At 41.5% G+C, this 17,730-nt stretch overlaps 1 protein-coding gene across 4 annotated transcripts in view; it reads left to right on the forward strand.

Moving 5' to 3' along the window:
* RGS6 (regulator of G protein signaling 6) overlaps positions 1-17,730 on the forward strand; it is a 600,794-nt gene that overhangs the window by 233,613 nt on the left and 349,451 nt on the right. The window lies entirely within an intron of this gene.

The raw sequence follows: 17,730 nt of genomic DNA on the forward strand, positions 1-17,730 counted from the left end.
AGTATTCCCTGCAGCAATTATGACATCAGTGACTGCAGTGATATAGCTATTGTATTCAATTAATTCAGCAGCCTTCACATAAGCGGTCAGGTCTAGTCTATTTTTTTCCTTTTGGGGAAGCACAGGACAGTTTTATAAAATGAAGAAGCATTTCTTAGTTCTAATAAGAAATATAATAAGCAAATTAAGCAAATTAATGTTCTTATTGCTAATGTACATTTTATTTGATTGCAATAATGAATGCAGTGTTGCCCCCTGAATGGAATAGGGTAGGGTAGGTTTCTGCATATTGGTATATCGTGAGTTCTTTTCAAGTTTTTTACTTGAGTATCTTGGGTTCATTTATGATCTCTCTGTGCCTCTCTTTAGCCACTTGGAAATTTAGGGAATCTGTCCCTAACATGTTGTGAGAGAGAGTGCATTAATATTTGTAAAGTGCTTTGTCATCCCTGGACAAAACATGGATTTTAAATAGTACAGCATTATTAACAATGGTTTCTGACACATTTTTGTATTTTGCAGGAGTAAGGTATTTGTCAATATTACCTTGCTTTAGGGAAAAGTTCTCTCTAGCATTGCTCCTGAACTTGCCAAAATCAATAGCATTGTGCTGGAATATGCATAGCCCCCAGGTTACATTGTTGCTTCTACTTCTACTTGCCTCTGTATGTAGCAGGCAGTAGTCTCACTAGGGGTAGGCAAGTTGTGTGGGGGCGGGGGGGCATATGCCCTAGGCACTGATTAAGAGGGGGTGCTGGAATGAAATCATCTATGCTGCCAGTCCAGCAGCAGCAGGTTTGGACTGTGTGGAGAATGTCAGTGACATCAAGGAGGCTCTTAGGTCTTGGCAGATATGTGCTGTTGGGGAAAGAAGCAGTAGGTAAAGATAAGGGGTGCCCTCACAGCTGCCAAATTAGGAGTTTTATTTCTTCCCTTAGCATGGCATTTGGTGGCACCTTTCAAGGGAACAGGTGAGGGCTCTAACTCCTTGAATAGTTAGCTTCACCTCAGTACCTGGGAAGTTACCAGAGTATATCCTAAGGAAGACTACTTGCAAGCATCTGGAAAATGAAAAGGCTTATCACAAGCAGCCAGCACGGATTAATGAAAAACAAAATTGTGTCAAACAAACTTGATCTCTGTCTTTGACAAAGTAACTACTTGAGTGGATGAAGGGAATGCTGTGGATATAGTGTATCTGGACTTCAGCAATGCTTTTGACAAGGTCCCACATGACTGTCTCATAAACAAGTTGCAGAAATGTGGGCTGGGCAACAGTGCTATAAGGTGGATAAATAACTGGCTTAATAGCTGCAAGCAAAGAGTAATTATTAATGGGTCTGTGTCAGAATGGCAGGAAGTTTCAAGTCAAGTCCCACAGGGGTCTATCTTTGGCCTGGTGCTCTTCAATGTATTTATTAATGATTAGGATGCTGGCATAGAAAGTTTCTTGAATAAATTTGCAGATGACAGGTAACTGGGAAGGATTGCAAACATGTTGGATGATGCAAGCACAATTCAGCAGGATTTTAACAGATTGGAAAGTTGGGTTAACGGGGTGAAGTTACCCGAATGAAGTTCAATGTGGATAAATGCAAGGTGCTACACCTCAGGAGGAATAATGAAAAACACAAATATGAAATGACTGACACCTGGCTGGATGGCAGCACTAGGGGAAAGGACTTGGGAGTCTTGGTAGATTACAGACTCAATATAAGTCTGCCATTTGATGCAGACACACAAAAAGTGAATGTTGTTTTGGAACGCATCAATAGAAGCATTAGATGCAAGACACAGGAGGTGATAGTGCCTCTATACTTGGCACTGGTTAAGCTTCAACTGGAGTACTGTGTGAAGTTCTGGGCTCCACATTTAATAAAGGACATGGAGAAGTTAGAGAGGGTCCAGAGACTGGCAACAAAGATGATTAAGGGCTTGGTAAGCGAGTCGTATGAGGAGAAACTGAAGGAGCTCGATATGTTCATCTTGTGGAAAAGGTGCTTAAGAGGAGACATGATAGCAGTCTTCAAATACTTGAAGGGCTCCAATAAAGAAGAGGGAAAGTACCTTTTATCTCTTGCTACAGAGAGGAGGATACAAACCAATGGCTTGAAATTGCAGCAAAGTAAATTTAGATTGGATAGCTGGAAAAATTTCTTCACTGTTAGAATAATGAGTCAGTTAAATCAGCTGTTTAGGGAAGTTGTGGACTCTATCACTGGAGGTGTTTAATAGGGGTGTGCGAAGCAGGCCCTATTCTATTCGGATTTGGATTCGTCCCAAATCAGGGACAGTGATTTGATTAGTTGATTCGGATCACTGTCTCTGATTTGATTTGGCTGAATCCAAATCTGAAGATTCAATGCTGATTTGGAGAATCAGTGATTTGGCCACAGCACAGCTTTAAAAGTTTTTTCTACATACCTTGAGGTACCAGCACGGCTCATGATTGCTGTGATGCTGGGGCACATGGAGCGTCCCGCAGGAGTGTGGGGGGGCCCTCCACATGCTCAGCAGCAAACCTGGAAATGGATCAGAAGTACTTCTGGTCCACTTCTGGGTCTGCCGGGGAGTGTGCTGCTCCCCCCGCTCCCCCGTGCCCCCCTGGCTCAGCAATTGGCCATAGGGGGACCCCAGGTGCCCCCCCCCAAGACCCAGGAGGCACCAGTCACTGAGCTAAGGGGGTGCAGGGGGGGCCCTCAGCACACTCCCCAGCAGACCCAGAAGTGGACCAAAAGTGCTTCTGGTCCACTTCCAGGTGTGCTGCCAAGTGCCCTCAGCTGTGCTTCTGTGGGACGCTCCATGTGCCCCAGCATCGTAGTGGTCACAAGCCCCTGCTACCTCGAGGTATGTAGAAAAAACATTTAAATCTGTCTCTGTGTCCAAATTGCTGAATCTCTCCGAATCTATTTGGAGGGTTCCAATTCAATTTGGAGAGATTAAATGGTCCTCTGATTTGATTCATATTCAGAGATTCAGCCACTGAATCGGGCTGAATTGAATCAGGAACGGAAGCTTCGCACAGCACTAGTGTTTAAGAAGTTGGACAGCCACTGGTCCAGGGTGATCTAGGCTTAGCTGTGCCTATATTCTACTATGGGTATTTCCCATGCTTTGTTGATTGCTCCTGCCTCCAGTCCCTCCCACTCCCCGCCCCATTTTCTGCAACATGTGTCTGGGTGTTTTTAAGTCCCAGAGGCATTGGGTATTGGCTACAGCCAAAGCTGGGGACTTTAGCTGGGGCTTGCCAATGTTCCTGCTGTGACCAAAGCCCAAGGTTTCTGACTAGAGGGTCTTGCCCCTCTGCTCAGGTTCAGACTGATCACCATATTGGGGGTCAGGAAGGAATTTTACCCCATGGTCAGGTTGGTATGGACTGTAGGGATTTTTGCCTTGCTCTGTAGTGAGGGGTGTGGCCCCCTACCCAGGATCTCTTGGGCATATATTGACAACATTTTATAGAATCAGGATATTGGCTGCTATTGTGCCCCTGCTCTATCTGTGGCAGGTTAGGATGTTAGGTCTCTGTTGTGTCAGGGTGGATGGTAGTCTTATGTAGAGTTTAGATTATGGATTGTGTAGTATGGTTTGGATAGGGATGATCCTCCCTCAGGCAGGGGTTGGACTAGTTGACTTCAGGAGGTCTCTTCCAACCCTACTTCTCTATGATTCTATGATTAACTGGAGGATACCTTCCCTCATTGCTCTCAGGACCCTAGAGCTGCCCTGGTTCCACCCTGGTCTCCTTCCCTGCTCTGTATAGCTGGAGACATACAGCTGTCAGGCCCAAAGAGCCCACTGCCTTCACCCACCTGGGTCCTGGACACCACCCAGAGCCTCCGCCCCTCCAACTTTGTCCAGGGCAACCAAGGAGCTTGCTACACCCATTGTAGCAGGCCTCATTACTAAAAACAATGATGTCTGAGACAGAATTTGTATTTTCAAACTAAACTAGGAACAGGTGCAAAGTTTAGGCATACAAGGCCTGTGTCAAGTACTTGTGAGCACATGCCAATAAGCACACTCATGACAGGCTCTAATAGCGGTGCTGGACATGTGCTCAACATGACTCTAAGGGGGTATATCACCTGACCTTTCGGCACTGGACATATCGAGTGAGAGCAAGTACACAGGTGTACTTTATGGCAGCTCTCCTGTGCATAGTATGCAAGCAGTAGAGACATGCCCACAGTGTCTGTGACTTCCCTCCTGCTCTGTGCAGCATTCTATCTTGGCCTCTTTACATCTCCTAGACAGTTCCCTTTCACGCAGGCTTTCCAAAAAAAACAAAAACAAAAAAACCCAGAACAAACCAACCAGCAAGAAAAAAATGGTGTCATCTTCATGTAGTTTCCAGTATGACATTATAAGACAACATTAAAATAACTTGCATACAGTGAAGATTAATAGCATATTTCAAATGAGGAGCGTGACTTAAGTTAGTGGTTAGAAAATGAACTTTTTCCTCTTAAAATGAGCTTTCACTTTTAAAAAGGCAGCCATTATATTAATGAGTGTTCACAGCTGATTTTAATCCTTATCTGTCTTTAACCAGCCTTTATGTGATTTCTTCTTCACTTTTAACATCAGAATCTTCTGCAAATTTTAGGATTCCCTTGAGAGCAATTCCTCCCATCTCACCATATCAACATGTCAGAAATCCTTTATTTTGTGACTTGTTACTGGATACAGGAATTGGATTTCCTCCCAATGCATTTTGAATAGCTTTTTGTCAGCTAGAAATAGCCAATTAACACTCTCTTGTAATTCTTTGTCTCTCTGCTTGTATTCATGCAGTCTCCAATTAGCTTTGTCAGGTGAAGAAAATACTCAAAATATTAATTAATTTATTTAGTGCTTGTTTATCAAATTATATTAATCCAATCTAATTTCTCTGTCCATTTCTAATTAGAAGGTACCTTTTCTGACAGAAAAATCATAATAAGAGGAAGCTGGGATTCCTGGCCTTGATTGAGTGAAGATGGTATACACCAGGATTGTTTTTGTAAATTGTCTGAAACTGAGCATTAAAAATTTGAGTCCATCACTAGTGATACAGGTGACATCTTCAAGCATCCCACAAACTATTAAAGCGACCCCTAATGCAGGGAGAAAAAAGGACATGGCGTATTTTTTTTTCAGGTATAATTTTTAAAATGTTGAACAATACACTCTGCAGATTAACAAATTTATTGGCACATTTATTGGACTATCTTCCCTTTATGTCAGAGAAGTTCAAGACTGAACCCCTGTGTGTCTGTCTTTATGCAAAGTCTAGGTGTAATTATATATAAGGTTTAGGTTAATTTAATATAAAATTAAGTATTTGTATTTTTGTATTTTGTATCATAATACAGGATGGCTTTTTGAAAAAGGTTTAAGAAAGTCGGCCCCTATCCCAGTTGTTTGCAATAGAGTTTAAGTTTCATCTTTGCACCATATATGGAATTTGCAACCTTAAGTTACATTTTGCCAGTGGCCAAAATGAGCAACATTTTCTTCTAGGGAAGAATGATTTAAAAGTGGATCTCTTGTGCCTCTAAAGGATAGAATGGGAGCTTTATATCACTGCAATTCTCCTAAATTAATTCTAAGATATTTAATAGCAAAAAACTTTCAACTAAGTCATATATTATTCCCTCTTTTCCTAATTACTGCTTTTGAAATAACAGATCACAACTGACTACCAAATGACAAAGATACATTTATATTAGAAGATTAAAAATGTATAGGCTACATAATTGCAGGCATAAAGTAGAAAATAATGAATCAGTCTTTTAACAGCACAGGCTTATTTAGATAGCACTATAACCCATAAAGCAGTAAAATATATTTCAGAGGGGTACAAATTTTAAAATTAAGATCACTTGATAAAATAAATACAAACTTTAAAAATAAAGAAAATTAAAACACAAGATCAGTGCTAAATTACAACTCCTATAACAATATTGATAAAAATATAGGGGGGTTGGGATACGGTATATACCAAACATCCAGAGTTGATAAAATAAGATTTCTTAATATGGGATGCAAGGGTCTGGGTTTCTATTGCTGTGATCTTGGAGGTGCCCAAACTATCAGCTTGTTTGTGTGAGAATCCTCCTGTCTCTGGGTACCAGAGAAATTCCCTCCCAGCACCAGTACTTGGTTTCTGTTGATATCCAATATCTCACTCTAACCCCTTCCCTTTTGGTTTGGACATATCAGTATGTGTAGTGTATGTGGCCTCTGGACCGCTCATCTATATAGCAGCAGCTGCTAGCTTAATGCAGGAGAATGGGGAAGATCCTGTATGGTTTCAGTAATAGAAAGCAATATAGAAGTGCTTGTATCAATCTTCTGGGTCTCTGCAGGGCTCCTCTCACCATGACTATGAAATATGTTCTAGCTTATGAATTTTAGGTCTCATTTTGGACTAGTTTGGGTTCGACTAAGGGCTTTGTAATACAGTAATTTTGGGTGGCTCCTGGAGCTGTTAGCACCTGGTCTGTCAACACATTAAGGAGAAGATTGAATCACATATCTGTTTGCAGTCATGTACGTATGTGCTACCAGAATAAGCAGTGTTCTATACTCTCTTCAGAAATTATATATTTAAGATAAAAAGGCTCTCTGGTACAAGAGCAAAGGAGAGAGTGATGGCAGAGATCAAAGATGGGTGGGCTGTTAAGAAAGGCTGGAGTATGAGAGCTCTCTTTGGCTATAGAGGCTGCCTGATATAAAAGGTCAGAAGGAAACAGCTTATGAATGTACAACCAGAAAGATCCTCTGTTCCTTTTAACAATATAATAAATGACTGCAGCACCCAGGTAATTTCTTGTGGACTGTGCTTTCTTAAAAAAAAAAATAAAACCATATTGCCTGAGCTCAGCCCTGGCTGATCAAGACCTAAGAAGAATTCAGAGGGTTGAAGATCACAATCCTAAATAACTATGTAAAATCATAGTTTATGGGGAGTTTTTCTTGCCAGTTTTTCAACTGGGAACTGAGAAAAGGTGGTGGCTTGACTAGGTGGGCCTGATTTAGAATTGTAGTAAAACAGCTATCAAAATTTGTTTTGCAGAAGTAAATCACAGTGTTTAGATGTTAGGAATTGCTTTCTTCATCTGTCAGAGGCAACACAGATCAAACCTGACTTTCAGGGGATGAAATCTTCTGTTTACTGGGCTTTGAATCCCCCTTTTTAGGTGAAAGTGCTAAGCATATAAGGACACATTCAGCCTTTCTAATTTCTACTTAATTAAACATCATAACCAGCAAAATAACATCTGGGAACCCCTGCTTTTTGGTCTATAAAAATAATAACAAACTGACTTTTAAGTCTAATTAAATGAAGGAAACAACTTTCATATAATGTAACAAGAGTTAATCACTGTTCTCTTTCTTTAGCGGCTTGTTACCTGGGTATCCAACAAAAGTAAAGGCACAGTCTCTGATTGTGAACTCTTCTTGAATTAGGATAATTCTATATTCTGTCCATGCAATAATTTTTTTCTGATTTTTTAACCCATGAATCTAGGGAACCTCACAACCCAAAGCATGTTCTGTCCCCAGAAAGATTTGTCTGCTTGAGCCTCATGAAGAGAAAAGCTTTTCTGAATCTTTTGTTATTATCATAATGCCAGGTAGTTAACTGAACATTTAATGGCACGTGCTAGAGCTAGCCTTAGTCTAAATTATTATAAAATGGTCTTTATACAGTGGTGATATTTAAAATAAAATGTCTGTTTACTCAAAATTTTGATTACATAACAAGTACTGAAATAAATGGTTGATAATGCACAAACTGTTGAAATAAATGTACATTATTGGCTATTTTTATACTTAAATATAGTGTAATTATAATATATAGTAGGCAATTGAGGCAGTTTTTCAACCAGTCCTGTTATATGACAAACTACTAAATTGTTCTATTTTAAACAAATATTTTCAGTGAAGACAACACAAATAATTAATTTTTGCCAATCATTTGGAGACTGCTTCATTCAAGAACACAAATTACTGTCTGGTTAAGATGTTAATACAGATTTATTTTATATAGAAGCTTTTATGCAAACTGTATCACCAAATGTACTATAGTTAGTCATATGGTTAAAACTTGAAACCTAATCTCAGAAGCCCAGACCTAGCTCTGAATGTCTCAAATTCCAAAAGGGCTTGAAACCTGTGTTCTGGTTAAGTGTCCCCTTGCGTATAAGAGGAAAAGCATTTCCCAGTTATGGTGAATAACAGCAGACAAGAGAGAGAAATTAAGAGCTTATAGCAAGGGAGAGATGTTTTCAGATAAGATTTGTAGAGTGCTAGGGATTTGATGAGACGAAGTACAAGAAGGTTGTTTCAGATGGCAGGAGCAGCAGATGAGAAAGCTGTTGTATCAACAGAAGTGAGATTACTTGAAAGGAGAGGGTGGAGATCAGCCTTCAATAAAAGCAGAGAAAGGAGAGACTGAAGGATGCTAAACAGACAACTAATCTTGAACTAAAACTTGAAATCAGAATGGGAACATAGTTGCCTGCAAATGCTGTGATGTGTCTGTGCTGTTTTGCCCAGGTAAGAATGCAGAAAATAGCAATCTGTGCACGCTGGAGTGTGGAAATGTAAAACTTTCAGTAATAGAAGAGCTGAAGAAATGGCTTAATCTCCAGTTTTGAGGGGCATGGTGACAAGTAGAGCAGTAGGCAGAGTAAAAAGGAAAAGTGTGCGCCAAGACTCAGGAGACATAAATTGAAGAGGGAAATGGATCCCTATACCCTGTTTCTTGTTATAATATTCAGTATCATGTTCTTTTAGAATATTAAACATGTAATTTTTCTACCCATAAAAACATACTGTCCATCTTTGTGTGAAAACAGAATAGAGCTTTGAAGCTTTAAGCAGATTCTATGGTGACTCAACAAGAAGTGTTGGTCAGATGCAGCTTTTTTAGTGCAGCGTACACTATTTTGTGATGGACCTTTTCAGCTAACTGGCAGAGCCAGTAAGAAGAGTGAGAGCCTTAAACCTACTGAGGTATTTAGTGCCCCATTGGTCCTAATTCACCTTTGGATCCTTGGGCATAAGGACCAGGATTATCAAATCAGCATAATTTCCTTTGAAAACTCCCTACATAAGAGTTCAAGAACCAAGATGGTGACTGCACTTTCTGTAGACATGCTAGACTAGGAGAGCTGGGAATGGGGGATGGGGACAGGGATGGGGAATGAAGAAGCGTTATTTGAAACCTGCTTACCACCAACTCCCTGCCTCCTATATGCACACCAGCTTAGACCTACTAAGCGCAATCAATCCCTTTATATTTGATTTTGTATTTCAAAGGAAAACATACCCGTTATTTTAACTCTGTGTAAAAGTAAAAGGTGATTAAAATCTGCAATGGAGTTTCTGGCACTAGTTCTGCAATATCTAACATTGCCTTGTGTATATGTATTCTTGTCTTTGAATCTGTTTGAACTGCTTTAGTCCCTGAAATTGTCTCCCTTCTCTTATGGTCTGAACTGTGCATCTATCTCCAGCTTAGATCTAAGTCTGAAATAACAATTTAAATGTGCTTTCTTGTATAATTTGGCTGATAAATGGGCCAGCACTCTGGCCTAAAATTAGTATTATAGGTGTATAAATTACCATTGCAAAAATATAGGAATAGTTGCAGGTACCAAGGCTGGTAATAAGCTGTGTTTTTATATCATTCTGTTAGACCAATGTTTTATAACTCATTTATTGAGAACAATTATTACATTTCAGGCCCAAGGCACAATGTGCAATTCACAGTTGACACATAAATAGTACATCAATTTATAATACTGTAGGGGAAAATGTGGATTAAAGGACATGAATAATACACCAGACCTGAAGGAGAGAGAGAAATAAAATGTTGAAAAAGAAAAAGCTAAAGCACTGGTCCTTGTAGCTTAATCTAAATACAAAGAGCGCTTCCTTTCTCCTTCACTTCCACTTCCATATCTGAGCTGCCTATGTTTGAGTGCTGTCTGCTTTTATGAAGAATATAATAATTTCTAAGAATTGCAACAAAGCTTGGGGAGTTTGTACAGATTGCAGGAATTTTTACCACAGGCTCTGCAAAGAGTCCTGATTGTTTTACCCTTTTAAGAAATAACCAAATAGCTCGGCGCACATTATGGAAAAGTTGTTTTTAAGTGAAAGAAGACTTTTTAAGCCTTGTTTTTTAAAGTTATAAAACAGTTAGAGTCTGCAAAACTAGCAACTTTATAAATATAAACATGGTAAAACAAGAATTGTTAATTATTCTCTTGTTTTCAATTATTGCCAACTTAATGTCCTATCTACCAAATTAGAGCCTGGAGCCAGTGTTTATGGCCCAGTTAAAAACCTCTGAATCTGTAGGCTTTATTACAGGTTGCCAAATATTTAAATACAGTGTCAGTAGCAAGAACCATGATAATGAATATGTTTTACAAAAGATATATTATTACTGCAAAATTAATTCATGTTTCTTTATGGTAATCTCTTCTTACCACCCTTCATCACTGTTAATGGAGCTGTTATCTGTTGTCAGTATTTTAACAGGCAGTTCCCCACTACCTTTCTCTCCGTGCCCACCCGCTCAGCCTTACATGCGTTTAACCTGGATTCTGCAAGTTTTCCTGCATGGACAGATCCCCATATTCACACAGAGGCATATTGAAATCAGGGAAAACCTTAGGAGAGCATAAGAGTTTGCCTTTGTAGAACAGGATCCAGGCCTTCACCTGTAATTAAATCTTACATATTATTTAGTGGGTACTTAGGGAGGTGAGAGTCAAGGGTATGAGTTGTTTCTATTTGCATTCCCATTTAAACAATTTCTTATAACAATTTCTTTCTGTCTAAGAAGAGAGGAAAGAACATTTGGGAAATGCATTTGCAGGAACAAGATATATGAAGGATACACATAGTGTGGTACAAGGTTCAACTTCCATAACACAAAATGAGCATTGGGGAGGATGGTGGGTATGAAGACTGTAGAGAAGTCAGGAAATATTTTTGAATGCACCAAAGAGTGCAGTACTGCAAAGGTAAAATACTGTATTCAGAGACATGCCAGTATTGATGGAGATTTCCAAGAATAAAGGTCACATTTGACACAGGACTTCATCAGTCCTACAGGAGGGATAAACTTAGCCAACAGTCTTTATTTTCTGAATACTGATAGGTTGGTGGAAATATTTTTTTATCTTTCAGTTCATTGTCTGAACAACTTTAATGATTTTCTAATGAAAATTTCTTTAAGAGACTGTGCAGGGAAAAATATCCCACAGGCTTTACAAAGTGTGGTAACTTTTGTATACACTGCATACAGGAAAGAAGAAAATGTAATTAGCCAGCATTCAGTGTAGCTCTTTATCTTAAAATAGGATGGCCAGTGAGAAGAGCAAAAGAGAGATATATAGCCGGATGCAAAAGAAATTATTTAGGATTATTATCAAAACAAACACCAGGTGTTTCAATAGCTCTCTGTGTCGGCTGTTAATTCCTCTAGAAATGGCATCTGTAATTAGTCTCTAAGGGTGTGTGCAGGCAAAACAGGCGCCCTAAATTGAACCAGTGGGTTTTTAAAAACACCGCTTCAATTTAGAGGCCTTTAAACCCCCATGTCATGCACACACCCGAACTTATCCACCTCTCCAGTGGCACGGAGGGGAGAGCAAGCTGCTGGTGAGCAGAACGGTCCCTGGGCTGCGGGGAGGGGCGGGGCTGGTGCTTGCATCTGCGGCAGTAGTGGGCCCCACTCCCCACCCCAGGCAGCACCCACCTGCAGGCACCTGGCCTGGGGAGTCCCAGAGGGCACTGCAGCCATGGAGGAAAGCACTGGCCCCCCATGCAGCTCAGGCAGGCAGGCTCCAGGGGGAAAAAAAAAAGGTCAGGCTTGCCACTTTTTTTCTTGGGTGAAGCCTGCCTTCTCCGGCTGCTGCCAGGCTGCCTGCAGGGCTTCCTGCAGAGCCCTGAGCTGCACAGAGCCTGATGCTTTGCTCCGTGGCTGTCGGGCAGCAAACTAAAACTGTTCAGAAGAGTTTTTAGTTTGCTGCGCCCCAAGTCACTTAAGGTGCATTACGCTGCCAAATTTGCTACAGAGGCTGGAATTACTGTGCAATACGCTACGGACACATGCAAACACCAACACCATTAAAGTGGTGCAATAGCATTTAACCCACTTTAAGGTGTCATGCACACATGCCCCTGGTTTCATCTACACATGGCCTAACACTCAGTAAACAGACAAAAGACAGCAATGAACCTCATAGATTAGAACAGGCAAATATAAAATTACACTGCAGAAAAAAACTTGTGCACAATAAAATAACTTTGGAAATGGAGAGTATGGTGCATCTGATGTACTGAGTTCCTTTTCTTCTTACAAAAGCTGATAAATTCTATAGGAGCATGGGCCCCTCTCACTGGGACCAGGTTGACTTGTGTTCTGTGTAAACACCTCATTTCTGTCTTGCTCTGCCAGCTTGCATTGCCTTGTATTTATAAGTGAGGTAAGTAAAACCCAGCCTTTGAAATGCTGCAAGATGTTTATCTCTGGTTGAGATCATAAACAGGAGGTGTTCTGTGGTGACCTACTTCTGGATAGAATACGGGACTATTCCAGACACATGTTCATCAACGCAGCCTGACCTAATTTTAACCTGGCAGATCTACTTAACAGTGCAGCTTCTTGTTGGAAAGCAGCTAACTGGTAAACAAATAAACTAGAAAGCCCACAAAACAGAAACATACATAAATCCTCGTGGTTTGCCCAAGATGTTTTGCTGTAAATTCCCTAAATTAAATGAAGCTGGAATGAATATGGCAGTCTTGAAAAATCTGTACATGTGTGGTATTCTTGAACATGAAAATCCTATATAATACATGCCCAGAAGAACATTCCATCCTTCTACTCTTCTGTGAAATATGAAATATCATAACATCATAGCATCATAACTAGAAGGAAATATGATTCTATATCCTGCTTACCACCAGACCACTTCAAGATAAAAAGAGTTTTCCAACTTTTCTCTGAGGCTAATCTGCACAAAATGAACTGTTCCAAACAGGAGACTTTACCTAACCTTCAGCTGTCCTGTGAAAAATGAATTTTCATTTCTACGTAGGAGAACTTTTACATTCTTTGCAATCTGCTATGACTGATGAAGGGTGCCTGCACCCGAAACCTTTCAAATAAAGGATTTTTTCTTTTTTTTTTTTGGCAAATATCTAGCTGGCCTAATAAAAGATATTGCCTCTGCCACAAGTTTTGATTCCTTTTGCCTCTAGACCAATATGGCTACAACCTGGATACCTGACTTTATATAATTCATGTACTTCACAGGCTCACAACATAATACAACTTTATAGAGTGTCATATCAACTGTATTCTACAACACATTAACAAAGTCAACAGAGTTGAATACCAGAAAAGAAATCCTTCCTTCCTTCTCAACTTGCTTTATAATTAAATGCAAGAAGAAAGGATTTTTTGAGGGTGATCTTTTATTGGACCAACTGCATGGATGGGATAAAGTTAAACCAGCTTTTGAATGCAAGAAATTCTTCATCAGGTCACAAATAAATAGCACAAGGGAGGGAAATAGGACTGAGTTAAGGAGAGAAGAGCAGCTGTCACTTTATGATTGTAAATGCAATAGCCAATGATGTTGACACACAGGAAGACTGTATCAGAAGCCAGTGGCAGAGAAGATTTTTGCAGTGCAAGCAGTGATATTATTTAAAGGGAAAAGAAACATTTTCGGCTACCAGTTAAGCCAGTTTTTAAAAACATCAGAAAGCAGAGAAATGCAAGAACAGATTACAGAAATGGACTATAGCACAGGTTATGATTTGGATATTCACTTGTGGTTCAGAGCATAGAAACAAAGCATAGGAAGGGACCTCCTAGGTCATTGACTCTAGTCCTCTGTTGTTGCAGGCAGCCACATCATTAATCATGGCTGCATCATACTGATGACTCATAGCTTTCATACATGCATATTTTCTTCCTTCTTTGTTCTTCCTAATTACTAGTCCTTCAGTGCACAGTCCTGCATTTTACCTTACTGAATTTTCTCTTTATTACTATTCTACTTCTCAGGCCATCTGATTCTTGTATGATATTTTCATCCTCTGTGTTCATGATACCTCCCATTTATGCCATTAGCAAATTTCATTAGCAGTCAGATCCTACATTTTTTTATCAAGGTAACTAGTGAAAATATGAAGTAAGATTGGACCGAAGACTAGTCTTTGAAGAATAACTCTGCTTGTAATCTCCTTCCAGCTTAAAAATTCCTTTCAATACCCATTCTCTTTGTCCATTTAGGGTCATAGGAAAGTAAGTCTGGAGAGGGCCTCACAAGGTCATCTACTCCAGCCCCCTGCTCAAGGCAAGATCCTCCCTGACTAGACCAGGGGTGTTCAACCTCTGGCCTACAGGCCAAATGTCCATAGAGCTATTACAAGTGGCCAGCAGGGGTCCCCACTGTTCAGGAAATTTGGTGGTAGGGGAGCAGTGGCCATTAATATGGTTACCCTCCCCCCAGCCAAATTCCTAAACCCCAAACCCTGTGCAGGAGACCCTCACCCTGAGAGGCGAACTTGTGGCTGCCTATAAGTTCATCACGGGGGCACAGAAGGGAATTGGTGAGGTTTTATTCACCAAGGCGCCCCCGGGGGTTACAAGAAATAATGGCCACAAGCTAGCAGAGAGCAGATTTAGATTGGACATTAGGAAGAACTTCTTCACAGTTCGAGTGGCCAAGGTCTGGAATGGGCTCCCAAGGGAGGTGGTGCTCTCCCCTACCCTGGGGGTCTTCAAGAGGAGGTTAGATAGGCATCTAGCTGGGGTCATCTAGACCCAGCACTCTTTCCTGCCTATGCAGGGGGTCGGACTCGATGATCTATTGAGGTCCCTTCCAACCCTAACATCTATGAATCTATGAATCTCACCATTCATGGGGGATACATTCTAGAGATCCCCACAAACGGGGAAATCCACAAATACCGTACAGCATTGTATGCATTGAAAACTTGTTCGGGCTTGTAACCCTTTTCCTCAATGATTTTAAGAATCTGTGGGGGATAATCCCGCACTGTTTTTCATGGTCTGCTGATGCCAATTCCCCCATCAACTTCACATTATGTAGGCTGTGCCTCTTTTTACATTTCTCGAACCACCCGTTACTTGTGGAGCGCAGTAACAAAGTGTCAGGGAGAGAGCGTGGGTTGGCGCAGCGCACCATGAATATTTGAAACTGCAAATCACAAATCTGCACATAGCAAGGGTTTCCTGTACAGCTTGTCAAATCCAAACCATGCTCCCTTCCTTCACAGGGCTGGGCCATTCTCCCTCCTGCCCACATCTGGATTGGGGCCAGGTCAGACCCCCTTTCCCCCCCACAGCGCCATGCTGAGGCTGGGCCATGCCCCCTCCCCCTATAGAACCATGTTGGGGCCCTCTGTGGGGCCAAGCCATGCTCCCTTCCCCAGCGGTGCCAGGTTGGGTCCAGGCCATGCCTCTTTTCTCCCCACAGGGCCAAGCCATACCCTCCTTCCTATGGGCCTTCCACCCCTTCTGTGCAACCGGATGGTGTCCCCTGCACCTGCCTCGGGTGCTGGATCAGGACCACAAGCTGAATCCAGCCTGTGGATGAACCAGGCACTGCCCATCCAGCCCACTGGCAAAACAGGTTGAGTACCACTGGACTAGATCATTCCAACTAAGTATCTCTCTAACTGCTATTGAAAACAGTACCATAGCAAGGCAGTGTGGGCTGTGTGAATGGAGCAACTGCCTCAGGCACCAAAGCGAAGGGGCGCCAACAAGCGCTGCCCAGCCAGGGAAGGGGGCAGGACACAGGACACAGCTTTGAGTGGCTCATTTGGGGGGGCCGTGGGGACAGGAGGAGAACAGCTACCACTGCTGCATGCACAGCCAGGCAAGTTGAGGGGGGGAGCCCCCTGGATCTGTGTATGGGGCAAGGGTGAGCTGCTGCTGCGGGCTTGCCCTGGGCACCAGACTTCCTTGCTACGGTACTGACTGAAAATATCCAAGGATGAAGATTCCACTGTTTCTCTAGGTAGCTACTACTGTTAATACAACCCAGTACAGGTTTCCTTCATTTTATGTGGGTTCTGTATGTGCAAATTTGCTCTTATGCAATGACCCTTTTTATACCAAAAATTTGTTATATGAGAAATAAATTCACTCGCGCGATCAGTGTGGTGGAAGCTCACAGTCAGCTGCTTTGTGTGGTGCATTGTGGGAGTGACGCACATCAAATATAGTCTCCTGTGTGAATCTGTGCTCCTTACTCGTTGTCTGCAGTACGCATTTCTGTAGTTGCCATCCCTGATATGATAGTACCCTGCTCTTGTGTGTACTGTCTGCTGTTGGTGAGTACCAAAATTGTCCTGTAAAAGTGGTAGAAATGGATCTGGGGGTCAGTACAGTCGAGGTTTCAGAACATATCCCTATTTGTTACATTGTAAAGTGGGTTTCCTTTATGCTAATTAAAGTTATGTTCCGTTGTCCAGGAACAAATGTACAGGATAAAGTGAGGGAAATCTGTATGGCATTGGCATTTTTTTTGCAAAGAAAGCATGCCATTGTCTCATATTCAGGATATGTAATGCCCATGTCCTTCTCTGCAATACTGCAGCCTAGCTAGTCATTTCCCAGTCTGTATTTTTGCATTCATGTGTTCTATCTCAAGTCCATGACTTGCACTTGTCAAATTTCATCTGCTTGGTTGTGGACCATTTCTTCAGTCTATTCAAGTCATTCTGGGTCCTAGCCCTACCCTCCAGAGAGTCTACAACCCCACCAAACTTGATGTTGTCTGCAAATTTGCTAAGTGTGTACTTGATTATATCATCCAAATCATTAATGAAGATATTAAACAGTACTGGACCCTGGACAGACCCGTAGGGAACCCTACTTGGTACCTCCTTCCAACTAGACATTGAGACAACTATGCTTAATGAGTTTTGTGCACAATGATCCAACTAGTTATGTTTCTTCCTTGCAATACTTGTGTCTGGTTCTGTATTTACTTAGCTTGTTAATGAGAATGTCATGGGAAACAGTGTCAAAAGCTTTGCTAAAGTCAAGGTATATCACATTCATCATTCTCCTACCATCCACAGAGCCTGTCACCTTATCCTAGAAGGAAATCAGGTTGGCCAGGCATGACTTACTTTTGGAGAATCTATGCTGGCTCTTCCTTGATCAGCTGTTTGTCCTCTAGGTGCTTCACAGTAGATCCCTTGAGGCCCTGCTCCATGATCTTTCCAGGAATTGATGTTAGTTTGATTGATCTGTAGTTCCCTAGATCTTCCTTCTTCCCTTTCTTAAAGTTGGGCACTATATTTACCCTTTTCCAATCATCTGGGACTTCACCTGACCTCCACAAATTCTCAAAAAGGATAGTCATGGGTGCATCTACACAAGACATTTTACTGTGAAGTAGCATAGTTTACTGTGCAGTAAGCATATGTGTCTACATGTGCACATGCTTACTGCATAGTAAATCTTGCTAAACACAATTAAATTTGCTACCTGCAAATGCAAGTAGCAATTTTACTCATGAGTAGTTACTGTGCAATAGTGCTCACGTAGACTCCTGACCAGGAGCAAATCTGCTCCCAGTCAGCCAGCCGCAAGCGGGTGGGAGATTGCTCCCTGCCCCCAGGAACTGCCTGCTGTTGGGGTGGGTTCCGCCACTGGAGCCT

The sequence above is a fragment of the Alligator mississippiensis genome, chromosome 2 (assembly GCF_030867095.1).
Source record: "Alligator mississippiensis isolate rAllMis1 chromosome 2, rAllMis1, whole genome shotgun sequence".
Lineage (NCBI taxonomy): Eukaryota > Metazoa > Chordata > Crocodylia > Alligatoridae > Alligator > Alligator mississippiensis.